This window comes from Camelus ferus, chromosome 12, assembly GCF_009834535.1.
Source record: "Camelus ferus isolate YT-003-E chromosome 12, BCGSAC_Cfer_1.0, whole genome shotgun sequence".
Lineage (NCBI taxonomy): Eukaryota > Metazoa > Chordata > Mammalia > Artiodactyla > Camelidae > Camelus > Camelus ferus.
The window spans coordinates 35988152-36002693 of NC_045707.1; the positions used below are offsets into that span (position 1 = coordinate 35988152).

A 14542-nucleotide genomic window follows, 5' to 3' on the forward strand; every position below is an offset into this window, starting at 1 on the left:
TGTTTATACAGTATGTATGGTCCAACTACTTGTTCAGAATTAAATCTTCTGGAAACATCTGTGATAAATGACAGGTGAGTAATGCCAGGTAAACATTTTGATACCTCTTATCCTTGATTATTGTATTGCTTGCTTGAGTTACAGCTTTTAGGTTTCATATTATTAATGGTCTTAAGAATCAAGAAAATAATCAAGAGGACTCATTGCCTACTTCTAAAATCTAAAAATTGGAATTCTCTTAATCACATACATATTTTGCATGTGATGTAAAATATAAAATAGAGGGGGTTAATTCATAGATACAATGTGCTTGGACTTTAAAAAATAAATTTAAAGTTTCTCTCCTTGAACTAACTTTATTTATCCCTAAAACTTTTTTAAAGAAACCTAACACTATAATAGTTTATAATAGAGGAGGGTGGTTTCTCAGCATTGAAAGAGCTTTTCTACTTAAAAAAATTTTTTTTTAGAAAAGACGCTTTTCCTGCCATCTGGGTTTTGTTTTTAAAAGAAAAGAATTAGTACTCTTTAATTTGCAGAGAAGATATGAAAGTTACTCAATTAAAATGGGTTCAGGGTATTCCATATAAAGAATTTTAAATTGTATCAGATCATACATCCCAGGTTAGAATAACCTTGAAATGATTTTCTTTGATGTTTCATTCATAAGCCATAATCATTGTGTCTTTTTTTCTGTATTTTAAAACTATTTCTTGTGTACATTTTTCATAAAGCGGGACGAGTTGTCTGTTTATACTTCATTTTCACGTGTAATTTTATTTTTATATTTGTGAACAGCATTTATGTGAAAAGTGGGGAGAGGGCACAGAAGGCTTGTGCATGTGACACAAAGGTTATTCTGTAAACAAATTTTTCTTCTTATGTTGGTTGCATATCCAAATTAAATTAGGCTAAAACAAACTCCTTATAGGTAGCTACTCTTTACATGATTATTTTCCGTAAATAAAATTGGGAAATATAAAAATTCAATTATGGTAATTGTTAGTATTTAAATTGTTATGGGCAAAATCAAAGACTTGTATATAATTCTGTGATAGAATAGCAGTTTCTTTAAAGTAGGTATATTTTAGCAAATGAGATCCTTTTAAAATAATATCACTTAGAAAATAAGCATGTAAGTCTTATTTTTATGGTACACAAGTAAGCTATTACATTTATAGTTTTAAGGGGTTTTTGAAGTGAAAAGGCAAGTTTTAATATTTTCCTTGCATTTTGAATATGCATCTTGAATACTTATCAAAACTTTAACTTTAAAATAGTTCTCCATGTACTATATTTTAGAACTTAATATAAATTTCAAAACACTATTTTAATATGAGGCAAAACATTTTTTACTTTTAAAACTAAGCTTTTTGAAAACAGCTCTTTGGATGTAAGAATTGAATGTTACATCATGTAAAACTAAACAGTAAATTTTAAAGATGTAGCTTTTTCACCCCCTGAGTTGAATAGCTCTGATCCCATCTTAAAGAATTGTTAGTGTCCATCAATTATTTAAGGTGAACTGAGGCCAACTTACTGAAGTGCTTAACGTATGTCAGCCATTTCATGTATAGTAAGGTACAAGTCCTTCAAGTTATATTTTTATTTAGACTTTGTCAGTTATCAGCAAACTTCTAGTTACTGAAGACGTGATAATGGAACTTGCATACATTTTCAGTCATTTCCTAGATTGGATGTTCCCCCCATCAAGGAGCTTCTCCACCAGTTTATACCCAGAGTTAATTAATGAGTTTTCTTACTGATTTTAGTTAGACTAGCATAGTCAACAAGTAAACTCCTAAAAAGTCCATCGTTAATTTTAAATACTTTGAATTAACTAACATTACATTCCAGTAATGGGTACACCTAACTGTATCATGGTTTGAGTTTCATTACATTCAGACATTAACTATGAATTCCTAACTTGCAAACTATTGTTGACATTTCTTCTTAATCACTGATATGTACCATACCAAAATTCCCATGTTTTGTTTGTACATTAATCAGAATTGAGTTGTAATCTTGTTATGTGCCTTCATCCAAGCAAAATTTTACATAAGCATTTCCAGTACAAAAAATTCTGTTATCCTGGAATATTGTACCTTTGCTATACCAAACAGTATTTATTGCGGATGTAGACGTGAATAAATGGGTGGGGACTGGAATTAAATATATCCAAGTAAAAAAACTTTTTTAAACAAATTATTTGCACATTTAATCACCATCATAATAAGGTCTGTTGACCTTTTTAGAAGTTTTTAACTATGAGTCCTTTTGAGCTTTCATGTAAATCTTAAATGGACTAAATGGAATGAGAGTAATTTGGAAGCTAAAGTGAATGTCAGTAGTAAATCTGTATACAAGTAAAACAATAATGTAATCTATCATTAAAGTGATGATGAATGGCTAAAAAGGCAAGTTCTTAATTTAACTGGAAACTTAATGTTGGCAAGCTGTTAATGTCTGTCCCATCTTAATTTTTTTTGTGTTTGAACTGTTGGTAATGTTAATTACATTCTCTCATTTAAAAAATGTATTAGTTTTTCTAAAAGTATTTAATATCAAAGTTCAAATAGATAATATTCTAATAGGAATATCAGTATTGTAAATTTCAGCATGTAAATACATTGTGCCTTTTATTCTGTAATTTCTGCCTCTATTCTCAGACCACTCTGAGCAAAACAAAAGTAGATCAGTATTTTAATTTTAAGATTATATACTTCTCATAGAAGTAATTTTATTTTCATAGTTATTTTAAGCTGTATTCCTCTTATTACTTGTTTGGAACAAACCAACTCAGCAAATTTCTGTCAGTAGTTCAGCTTTTCTTTGTATACTGAAGAGTGATGAAACCAAATTATTTTTTTAAATACTCTCTATTTATTCATGCTTTTCCTGTCCCTGACATGATGTTTGCACATTCTCAAATCATCCATTTCTTTGATCAGATTTTTAAGCATCATGTACGTGATGGGGGTTAAATAACTATACTTTCCTTTGCTGTATGGTTACTTTTCTTCAATCATAAACATCATGATCTTCAATTTTGTTGTCATTGCACAAGATTTAGGGTGTTTCGCATTCCTTATTCAGTTTATAGCTTTGTATTATTTTGGGAAAAAAAAAAACCCCAAAAGAATCGAAAGTTCTTTCTTACATGTTAAGATGTTTTATCTCCTTAAGAGTTAGTGTTACTTTGAGTCTTATGTGAAAATTAAATTCTAATTATCTGATGAATTATACTGGTGGTAATGAGATTTAAAAGTTATTTCTGCAACTCTTAGTCATCTGAGATCTGCCTAATATTGTCTAGTCCTGTGTTTCTTTGCAATTTCCCGTATAACCCTGTTGCCTCACCTGGATGTGCCAGCTCTCACTTTTTTTGCTCTAATTTTCCTTGCTTTTAGTATTATTTGCAAAACCTGTCTGACTACATAGTTATCTTATGTGATAAGAGGGTAGGAAGTGATCTCTTGAATGGATGTATATAGTGTGTGTTTTGCTCACTGTGGTTTAAGAATATGGTTTTCTTTACAAATGATGAATGTTCCCTGGTTTAAAAAAAAAAAAAAAAAGTCCAGTGCCAATGTGAGTCACCTTGATCTCACTTTCATCTCAGTGTGAAATTTACTACCTTTGTTTTAGGTTGTAAATTAGATTGTTTTGAATTAATAATGGTTTGAATGAACAGTTAAGCATTATTTAAAGGAAACCTAATAACCAAAAAGGGGGTAAGGGTGTCATATATGCTATCCAGATTTACTAATTTGCCTCCTGTGGTAGCATGTTTTAACTGTAACAGTGAATTTTAAATTACACAGCAGCTTATTTTGAAATGTCCGTTTTGTGAATTTTGGGGGGGCAAAACTGAGTATTTAACTGTGGCGAAGTTTATTTCTACTATTTAGTGAACTGCCTAGAGCAACAATCATGTATATGTTTTCTAGTGTAACAAAATGCTTTAGTTAAAATGAGGTAAGTACTATCTCCAGAAGTAGAAAGGTGAAAGTATGAAATGTTTTCATAGTAAGGGAATTTTTTGTAAACATATATAGTAAAAAGAATTTTGTGTAATGTGTTCTGGTCAATGCAAGAAGGGATTTTGATTTTAAAAAGAGTTAACTTGTATTTAGCTACTTCTATTTCTTTTGCCCACCCCATCTCCATTCCTCTCATTAAGAAAAAATTTTCAGATAAAAGTGAATTTTATTTTACTGAGTTAATAAAAGTACTCTAAAATTATATTAGAATCCTTTTAATTCAATATTTTATTTCACAACCTGTAAAACATCCATATCTATTTGAATTTTTATTTGAAAGATGAATTTGCCATGAGTTTAGAGATACTGATACCAGTAAATTTGCTTAGATAAGTTTCTGACAGAAACAGTCATAATTTGAGTTGTTAGTATTGATTTGATCTTACATTGTCTCAAAATACAGGTGCTTTTCTGTTTGAAATTTTAATTTAGTGCTTACTTTACAGACTTCATTAAAGAGCCATAGATTCCATATGTCTTATTTTTTTTTTAAACAACTGTCTACATAGATCTTTTATAACTGATAGATAAAGCAAGAAATTGTGTGGCTTTGACATTACAGATTTGACCACATGGTATTCTGAAAACATGAGCATTGTTTGTCATATTTGTCACTTAAGCTTCTTTTTGCTATCTTTGTTTATGTAGATTTCTACTTTAGAAATTTGAGACTATAATATGGAATTGGATTATTGGAAATGGGTTGTATTGCCTTCAAATTTGCTTTCTTTTTGAGATTGTAAAATTTGTATCTCCAAATGGATAAATGTAAAGTGTTTAGAAATAGAAATAAAAACTGTCAGATTATCCCCTAGATTTTATGTCTGTATGATGAAAATTAGAGACTTATTAATAGTAAAGATCTATCTATAAAGTATACTCAAGCAAAAGATAAGTGCATTCATCCTAAAGATATGTGTTGTAATTTCACAAACAGGATTCTCTACATAAAAAGTAGTAAAATTCTCCATTGGAGTGATAAGTGATATAAAATTGCAGTGTATACCATATGTTTTTTGGAAGGGTTGGGTATTTTTGTTTTGCTCACTGTGACTTAAAATAATATTTCCCCTATTATTCATCCCTTCCAACATGACAGAATAATTAGGGATATAGCATCTTTTTGCAGTAAGATTTATGAATTTCTGAGTAATCCCCATTTTTCAGATTAGAACATATGCCTTCTCTCTCTTTAATACTTCAATACTAGTTTTTTAAAGTTCTTTGCAAGTAGTGAAGATAAAATATATGAAAGCTACCTTTCTTTTTCCATGAAATAATTCCACCAAAAGCTTCACCAGCATAAGATAAAGTACAATAAAAGGTAACATTAGAAATGGCTTAAGTATCTCTTTGAAAAATGTGGGCAAATAGAAACTAAAAGATAAAAGTCCAGGGTTACATAACACCTGTTTTCTCGTTTTGCAGTTGTAAAATTTAGGTTTCTACTGGTAGGCATTGTGAATGCATATGTGTACTGATGCTCTTAAGATGCTTACAGCCTAATTGAAGAGGAAAGGACATAAAAGATAAAATTTATAGTTGTGACATAGTATTAATTACTCTTCATTGTAGAGCAAAACGTATTTTTCAGTTACTTCTATGGAAGATTATCACTAAACATTGTGCCCTTTGCCTCTTACATCATCTTATTGAAACGTTCTCTTGGAGTTTATATTTTAAATAATTGGTGTTTGAGTGATCACTTATATCCACATTAATTAAATGTTTCTTTTGTGAACCTCTACCTGAAGTTTGCATATTTATGTATTCTTGAAATTTTAGTTTTATCTGATTTATTGGGGTTTTTTCCTTTATGTGAGTTTTCAATGAAATTTATCATTGTAGATTCCTGTTTAGCTTGTTTTGGGTTAGTTTACATACTATGGTAGATATTTCTATATAGGTGGAATAGAGTGAAAATAAAGTAAATGTTTTAAATTTGTATTATGTCTAAAGATTTGTACGTGGATGTCATATTTATTTAAATGTGCCTAATGAGCTATATATTCATAAATTTGTAACATTGAGGACCATTTGATTTATATCATTTGCAGAAGTTCCTGTATGCTGTCAAATAAATAACTAATTTGTAAAATAATTTCTTGCATTTATATTTAGTTCACATTTAATTGTTAATGAGTTATATAGAATTTATGTGGGTGAACGAAAAATATTTACATTAAAATCATCCAAGCATTTTCCATTTATTTTTGTAGTATGCATATTTTAGAAAATGACTTAAATGTTTCCATCTTCACTGAAACAGTAGCTGCTACATTTTGATTTCTGTTTCAGTCATTAAATTTATAAGGCAGTAATACTTAAGAAGAATGAAGTCAGAATGTCTCAGTTTTAGTCACCACATAAATTGGGAGCATTTCTCCACCACAAAGGCAGCTACTGTTTCAGTTAATTCTTATTTTGTGTTAGAATACGTATCAGTGAAGTAGATGCACGACTTGCATATGTATAGTTAAGCCAGCGTTTTTCTGTGTATTATGGGGAATAGCAAAATCTACATCATAAATTTTGACACATTACAGCTGAAGGAAGAGGAACACCTTCCAAGACAAAACAGTCTTCATGGGGGAAAAATGACGCTTGTCCAGCAGTTTGCTTCTTGTGATTGAACTGAACCTGTAAGGATTCATGGATAAAATGAACAGGAATAGATCTGAATAAAGCAAATCTGCATAAATGGTAACCAGTAGCTCTACTTTTATTTTTTATGTTGCTTAACTGTTTTATTTGAAGGAAACCAGTGTGATTTAAAAAGTTATAGCTTTTGCAACTTTATTACTGGTTATTTACATTTGGCCATTATAATGTGCAAGCAATTGGAAAAAAAAAGTCAAGTAAATGCTTGTTTTATAGTAGTTTGTTCTTGTTAAAAATGTTCATATGATAATGTCTGTAAACAGCACCACTTTGATTACAGTAGATGTAGTGTTGTAATAAACTGTTTAATGGGGCTGATGTGTAAAGCTGTTCAAGTTATTTGATGTTTACACCTCAGGGAAAGTCTTGTGTTCAGCAATATCTAAAGATAATGTTACTATGACATTTATACTGTCCTTTAAAAAAGCATTGCAATAGCGTTTTTGGATATGCATCACTCTTAATCTTGCGTTCAGTGAATTAAACATACTAATTAAGTGTCTCTTGCCCTCAATTTTGATATTAGAATAGGTGATTACATGGGTATTTAATATTTCTATATTCTGCTTTTCTAGCTGTTTTTACCTAGTTAAGCTTGTGACTTTGCTGAATGATATGTAAACTTGTAAAAACTGAAATTTCACGACGTAGCAATCCAGTCAATGTGTTAGGGGTCAAAATTTTTGTGGTTTTAACATTTTAGTAAAAACCCATACATGATTTGCTACAGTAATGCAGCTTAATTACAACACATGTGCTGAAACTAATTGTAAACTGCTAGCATTGAAGAAATATTTTGACAGTTCTGATTTGATGCGGCACTTATTTGCTGTTTTGTATTGATAGTGCTTATGGTTTATTTTTGAAGCCATGGGCAATGTAAATATAGCCAGCCGTGCAGCACACAGATGTGAGTAAAGAAAGCCTTAGTTTTATTTACCAGTAACAGGAAGTACGTTTCTGAAGGGTGTGATGTTTATTAACATTGGGTTGTATTCTCCTGTATGTGTAATGGGAGATTATAGGTGTACCCATCTCCACAATTTAAGGAATTCTGTATATTCATGAAACCTATTAATTCATGCTGAAGTTAATCAAAGATTGTTTTCAAACCTGCCTTGCATATAAGCCCACATTAAAAGCACCTGGTTAGCATGTGTTCTTCATTGTAAAATTAGCATCGGCAGTGTCAAGTTGATTAGACATTTTTATAGGAAGGTCATTCTGAATCACCACTTCAGAAATTTGAGTTAAAATCCTTAAGCAAGTTAATTTTTTAAAATGTTTTTAAAATGATTATCTTTGAGAGATCTTCTAATAATACACATTGTTTTTTTAAAAAAATATTGTCGAATTTTAGAGCAGTGCTATTAAAGTATTTAAGCACCCTAGATATTATGTAACGTGCGGTGGTAGAAGCCCTCCAGGGAACTGCAGTTCTTCTCTTTCATATTGTCCACTATCACGCTAGTTTTTAAAAAATTAGCTGTTTCAAATTATTTATATTATTGCCAGTTTTATTTTAAAACATTCTGTGATTAGAGTATTTGCATGGGATCATTGGTGTTTATCAGAACTGTCTGCTCTCAGATTTAAGTGTTCTATCTTGTTGAAAATGCAGTTGCCTTTTTAATATTATTTGAGGTTGTTCCAAAATCTGTTCTCTTGCTTTGTGTATAGGTATTGTTAGTTTTTGTCATGTCTTAGCTTTTTTTATATTACAATGCCGTAATGTGAAGAAGTGTGGACATAAACATATTACAAGGGAATTTAGTTAATAGTAAGCTTAAAAGGTAAGTAAATGTCCATGAGGATAAAATTTTCTCTGAACAGTTTAAAAATGGAGTCATAAAATCTTTAACTGTGCTTGAACTTGAAATGAAAACTGGAAACTTTGTACTATTTAAATCCTTCGTTCACCTTTTCATTTTTTATCAGTGGAACCCTTTAATTGCTCGTTCTATATCACTCTTCTTCCTTCTTGGCTGATCTCATTATGTGACTTGTTGCAGACAATGTTGAGTGTACTAGAATTGTTTGCTGTTAGTCCATTATTTTTAAGTGTTGTCAGAAGGAAATAACTTGATTTGACTAATTTTTGCAAAGTCTTTCTCTGATAAATGAATGTATAGCAGTAAAGGTGAAAATGCAAGCCTTGTTTTATTCTTCATATCCCTTCTGTTTGTTTTTTTTTTTAATGGGCTGATGTTATTTGGAAACTTTTTTTAATGTTTAAAAACAATCCAAAGAGATAAATCTTTACCTAGACACCAAAAAAAAAAAAAAAGTCCCAGAGATCCCTTCATTTCTTAATAATAATTTTAGTGGATATGAAAACAAACTTGAGCTTAATTTTAAACCATAGCATTTATTAGTCAAATTCCTTTCAGCCAGTAAAATTATGAATCAGTGATACAGTACTTGAATGGTATCACTTTTGAAGCAACGCTTTGAATTGAATGTGCTGCTTTTAGTTAAAGGACATATGTTGTGGAAAGGATATTCCAGTATAAATTTGGAAGTGTTTATTTTGTCAGTTTTCATAAGCAAGATATGGAGTAAGTTGCAGTAGCTAATGATCATAGTTTAGCATATTAACCTAGAATATTCTTGAGCAGTTAACTACAATTTGGAGTTCACAAAAAATTTATGGATTGTAGCTTAAAGGTATTATTTTCAGTTAATTCTCCTGTGGAGAATATTGCTTTGTTTTCTACTAGGTTAAGGTCAGTTCTTAAAGTAAACATGGAGGTTTCAGTGAATGTTGTATAACACTTTATAGTGAAAGGGGAAAACTGTTGGAAGGGTAAAGACTTTTCTTTTCCCCTATGTATTTAAAATGTGCCAATAACCTAAAAATACATACTGTTTTATACAATGAGATGCTACTACAAGACTTCCTGTTGGAGTGCTCTCAACATTTTGGTTTTCATACCTGAGTGATCATTGCATTTTCTGTATCTTATAAGATGGCTTCACTTTTGTGTTTTAAGCTTCAGCTTGTTATTTTAAGAGGAAGTTTATGTTCTAATTTTTTACTGAGAATACAGTATTGAGATACTAGCTGTTTTACAGATAATTGCCTTTTAAATTTTTTTCATTAAGTTCATTTGCATCCCATAGCTATCTGTAAATGTATCCTGTAGTTGTATGTACTTTAAATGCACGCTTATCCATTGTACATATTAGACATTTTTGTGCTGAAATACATTAAGTGGGATTTTTGTAGCAAAACATTCTATTTTTTGTTCTTACTGTGTGTGTGTATGTTGTTTTTTTTACATTAACCTTCAGTTTAAACACTGGTGTATTTTATTTTTTAGCAACTTGACTCTTAGAAGCCTTAGACTAATTTTTTTAATAAATATTCAACCAAAAATTATAAATTTATTAAATGTGGCCTTACACATAGCATTCCTTGTGTTTGTAATGTGAGATTTTTGGTTTAGAGAAATAAAGATTCAGGATTAAAGTATTTTATTGTAAGTTGAAATAGAAAATGTTAAAATGTCTAGGCTTCTGGGAGGAAGTTCTTATACTCTTCTTTCTTGGTATTAGAAAGAAGCAATATGAATTTTTATGAATATTCAAAATATTCAAGCAGTTGTATCCTGTTCAGATTGATTTAGGTTTGTCTTAACCAATTTCTTTAAAATTTCAGGTTGTTGGCATTCACTCTGAGTATGCAGCTACTATTAGGTATTTGTATGGAACATATAAACACTTGGTTAGGTATAGACAGGTTTTAATGTTTTAAAGACTTCCTGCTATATTAATTAACATATTGTAATGGGAGTCTTTTAAAATATTAGAGTTTAATTGAAGTCACACAAATCTTGAAATTGTATCTGTGGATAGTAAATACTACCAAGAGTTTTTCATGTGGGAGTATCCTAAAACTCCTCCATGGGTGTAAATGTTTTACATTAATTTCATAATTGGACAGACCCTGCATTTAGTAAAAACATTTCATTTTGAAGATGTGTTCTTTTTGTCGCATTGTTACTGCGTAACACTTCTCAGCATTCTGTAAGTTAAATTATTTTAAAATACAATGGTAAATTCATGTTTATTTTTTTACTTTGAAAATTGTAGTACTCAGGTGGTATTTAATGGGAAAGGATCCTTTGGGGTAAATCATAATGTATTCTAAGGAATGCATCTATAACATTGATACTTTAGCCTTAAAAAAAGGTCTATTCTTATTCCTTCTTCCTCTTCATTCCATGGTATGTTAGCAAAGTAGTTTACAGCCTTGTACAGCCTTACAAAGTTGTTTTACAATTTTTAATGGAAAGCCCTTAACAAAAAATTGTATCATATTACCAGTATCCATGAATTACTGAACCACGGTTTGTAAATAATTTGTCTAATACCAGAAGGCCAAAGAAAGTCTTAAAATTTTAGCTATTGACTCTATGGTGACTTCACAATAAGATTTCTGTGCAAAAGGTAAGGTGATATTTGATCAAATAAACATCTTCTTTTGGTGTCCATGAGAACTAGACTTCCATATTAGCTTCTATTAAAAAGCTCATTCCATTTTATTAAAATGTTTGTAATTGAAATTTTGTGTTTAATGTTTACTTTCTGTCTTTTCTTTCTTTAGCATTTAGGTGACTGTTCAGCAGTTTGCTATATGGCCATTGTTGGCCTTTAAACTGCACTAGTAACAAGCATGGTATTTATCTTGTACTGAAAATAAATCACAGTTTTTATAATACTTTGCAGTTTGCCTTTTTTGTTGGATTTATGATTTGTTAACCATTGTGTATGGTTTGAATAATTCATATTCATTGGCAATATGCAGTATAACAGAAATTGGACCATTTATATTTTATCTTTAAACCAGCCTCCTAGATAGTGGTTATTTTCTTGTATTGGCATTTTGATGGTCTTTAAAGCACATGATGTCTGACTAAAATTAGGATTTAGAAACCTGAAAGATTTCTATGCTATTATATTTTGAAATGTAAGATTCAGAAAACATTTGTCTAATTTTAGGGGATTGTTAACCTTACTAGACTTTAATCAAGTAAAAATGTTCCTAGATTGCAACAAAAATATTTCACCAGCTAGCTTGGAAGTAATTAGAGTGCTTTTAAAACAGTAACATTGTGGTTTCAGTTCGGATTTGTGTGTCAGGTATTAAATCAGGCCCTAGATTTCTCACCTGTATGCTTCAGTGTATGTTGAAGGTAGCAATTCTAAACAGTTGAGAACCCTATAGGATACAGTTAACCATTACTGGGATCCCTTTCCATGCATGACCCCATTAAAATTGTGGTACAGATTTTTGTTAGTTTCCCTATTACTCTTTGCTATATACTTAAATTTTAAAGAAGATTGTGTTCATTGATCCTCGCTTTGTTGAGTTAATTGAGACTCTTGCACAGAGTATTTGAAAGAAAAGATTATTAGGAACATGTTTTAATCAGTGCTACACAGAACTCCATAGGAGTCAAGGCCTGATAAGGTGAAAGAGGAAGCTTTTAAATTAAAGATTTGTAGACAGTTTACCAAGTCTCCTAGTTTTAATTTCTAAAACAAAACAAGAAATTTTATTAGAAATGGTTTCCCCCTGTAAGATAGGTAAGAGTATTCTTTTACAAGTGAGCCAACAGGCTCTGAGGGGTTATGACTTAACAGAATGGGGAGTTGAAGTTAGGGTTTAGGACCCCAAATTCACACAGATTATGTGCTGAATGGCTATCAAACTAAGCCTCCCACTGCCATAAGTGCTAACTTAAAAGGCTTTATTGATACCTGAACTCTAAACATTTAGGAATATATTACTTTAAAATAATCATTTCCAGAAATATCAAGCATACCTACTCTGTAAAAGATAATATGCTAGATACTTAGTGGTATCTTGTTATTTTTTCAAAAAGCATTTCATATAAATAATAGCACAGGTTCTACCTACATAGTTACTATAGTTATCCTATTAGGGATAAGATAGATGGGTATATATAACATTTGTGGAAATGTTAATTTAACTTTGTGGGAAATTTTGGTATTGACTCAGGAGTTGGGCCCTACCCCAGTACAGTACAGAAATGTGAGTATCACTGTACCACTTCAGTTTTTTTCCCCTGAATCTGGTAAGTCATTTTACATTATCCTTTCTTCAGTTTTCCCCAAGTAAGGAGGAAAGTTACCTTAAATGAAAACACAAAATGGTAAGATCTAACTAAGCATCTAACTATCCTAAGAACACGCTCACTTTATTAGAAGGTGATTTACAGACTGGAGACGAGCTGATCATTATTCACTGAATTTAGTGATGGCTGGCTTTTCACAGTTAACGTAAGCATTTGTTGAAGTCATTTTTACACATCTCAAATTGTTTCAGACTGATGGCAACCATTCTACCTTTAAGCTTTTTTATGTTTCACATTACTTGTAAATACACTATGTTTATCTGCACACTGGGAAACTGCCTTCCTAAAAACTTTATCCTATAAACTTCTGTAGTGGTCAGTTTTCCATAGTCCTTGCCTTTCTAAATGATTTGAGTGTATAGATGGGTGCAAAAGGGAGGAGGGAGATGAATGGCACAACTCATCCCTGGGTGGTAATCTATCTGAAGTTGCCTTTTCACCAATTGTTTCTCCTGAATATGTGAATATTTAGGATGGAACATGCCCTCTTAGCGAAGTGAATCGGTTCATCAGCATAAATAGGCGGATAAAACGAGGAGTCATAAATGAGGATTTAAATTTAAGTTTTTATTATCCTTAGTGTCCTTTGTTTTTTCTCTTCCCTAACCTTTGAATTGTGAGGTATTCCCAGGAGGCTTAGTCTTCCTTCATTCCTTGTTGCTCTTCCTGTCTCATGGCTTTAAGTATTAGTATGCTGTCAATTTCTAAACTTACATTTCCAGTTCAGACCTCCGCCCAACAAATGGAGATTTAACTGCCTACTGGACATCTCTACTTGAATTATCTAATAGGCACTTCAAACATAACATGCCAAGGCTGAATTTTACTCTCACCCGCTCCTCACCACCTGCTCAGCCCAGTCTTCCCCAACAAATAACGTCAATTACTGAGACCCAAAACTGAAATTGTTAACTCTTCTCACATTCCACATCCAGCACATTAGGAAATCTTGTCTACCATCAGAAATTACCTAGAATCTGACAACTGTTTCCACTGCCTTCATCCTTTACCTGTTCATAACAGGTCTCCATGCTTTCTGCCTCTGCCTCCCTTTAGCATATTCTTAGCACAGCTATCAGAGTTCAATCACGTCTGTTCAGAATCCTGCTATGGCTCCCCATTTGTATTAGAGTAAAGCTTCAGTCCTTAAGAGGTTCCTCCATAATTTGGCCCCTATTATCTGACCAGACCTCCCAGTACCTGTCCCCATGCTCACTGCATTCCAGCCATTCTGGCCTTGTTTTTCAGTCCAGGTATGCTTCCCTTTCGTAGCCTTTGGGCCATTTCCCTTGCCTGGATGTCTGCATGATAGTGTTATCTTAGTGAGATTTTTTATCTTCACCTTTGAATTGAAGAATAGAATCCGCTATCTCCCTTACTCTGCTTTCCTTTTTCCAATTATTTATTACCCAATAATATGTTATTACCTAGCACAATATATGTTGGTTGTCAGACTATAAGGCCCATGAAAGCCTGGATCTTGTTTTAAGTCCCAAGTGCCTACATCAGCGTGTAGCATATAGATGTTCAACAAACACTTGAGTGAATGTCCTTAAAGTTTAGGTCTACCACATTATCTTGTTAGCTTAAGCTTATACAACCACAGTTGTAAGAGCTAATTCAGCATCTTTCAAATTGTATATAACAAAAATTGCCATTTAAGCCATTTTAAGT

At 31.5% G+C, this 14542-nt stretch overlaps 1 protein-coding gene across 5 annotated transcripts in view; it reads left to right on the forward strand.

The window, feature by feature from the left end:
• CPSF6 (cleavage and polyadenylation specific factor 6) overlaps positions 1-11425 on the forward strand; it is a 31250-nt gene extending 19825 nt beyond the window's left edge. For 4 of the 5 annotated variants that reach the window (XM_032493372.1, XM_032493374.1, XM_032493375.1 and 1 more), the window contains one exon: positions 6590-11425. The gene's annotated coding sequence lies outside the window, so the exon portion shown is untranslated. Of the gene's footprint in view, positions 1-11 lie in introns of all 5 variants that reach the window. The other variant, XM_032493373.1, reaches the window with a different exon arrangement.
• Positions 11426-14542: the final 3117 nt, after the last annotated feature.